We start from the raw sequence: 983 nt of genomic DNA, 5'->3' as shown, positions 1-983 counted from the left end.
CTAGTCGGGAGTGGTGCTGACTGAAAACAGATGATTTGGAGCGATTCGCGCGCCATCTGTTGGTCATTCTAAGGACTTATTGAACTACCCTCGTACCATATTATATTAGATTTAATCAAAAATTTCTGTCACTACTTATTGCGCAAGTAACTCATGTAAGACATTCTTCTAGAACCTTAAAACAAAGACAGAGATATAATAATAGATAAAGAAAGTAAATGAATAGCTAATATATAGCGTATTTTCGAAGTTTTCATATACAACTTTTAGCTTATTTATGACTGTATTATTGTCGCATTGAATTGGTTAAAGTTGCAAAACGTTATATCCCAGACATGTTGATTATATTGTAGAACCTCATAGAATATTAAGAAAAAGAGTGTAATATAATATTAGAAATTAAAATTAAAAAAACATTTAAAGTCAATCGAATAGCATGAAAAACAAAGGCATCTAAAAAAATTATAAGGTATTGAAAAAATTTTCTCTTAGGATCAAGATGCTTTATATTATAAATAAATTTAATGAAGAAATGCTGTAAGCAGGCATTTGTTGACAGAAATTTTTTATGGATGTACATTTTTATAAATTATAAACTTTATGATAATTCCAGAAAAATTTATAATTTGTTCATTAATCGTATGATTTTTGAAAAATAAAGTTAATACACAAATACATTATTCGCGCATTTATCGGCAGAAAAATTCGGGGTTTTCAATGCCAGTCTTTTCATTTCGGAACCTTATAAGTATTTCAGCGACTTGCATAATAAGTTGATAAATTTTATGATTTCTTTAAACAAATTTAATCAATAAAACAGAATTTTTCCGTCGATAGATGCCCCACTAATGCATTTGCTGATTAAATTTGTTTAAAGAAATCATAAAATTGATCAACTAATTGTGAATGTTGCTGAAATTGTTATGAAGTTCGCAAATGAAAAGACAAAATGCCCGAATAATGTACTTGTTTATTAAATTTGT

Source organism: Belonocnema kinseyi, chromosome 7, assembly GCF_010883055.1.
Source record: "Belonocnema kinseyi isolate 2016_QV_RU_SX_M_011 chromosome 7, B_treatae_v1, whole genome shotgun sequence".
NCBI classification, from domain to species: domain Eukaryota; kingdom Metazoa; phylum Arthropoda; class Insecta; order Hymenoptera; family Cynipidae; genus Belonocnema; species Belonocnema kinseyi.
This window is presented reverse-complemented; position numbering follows the sequence as displayed.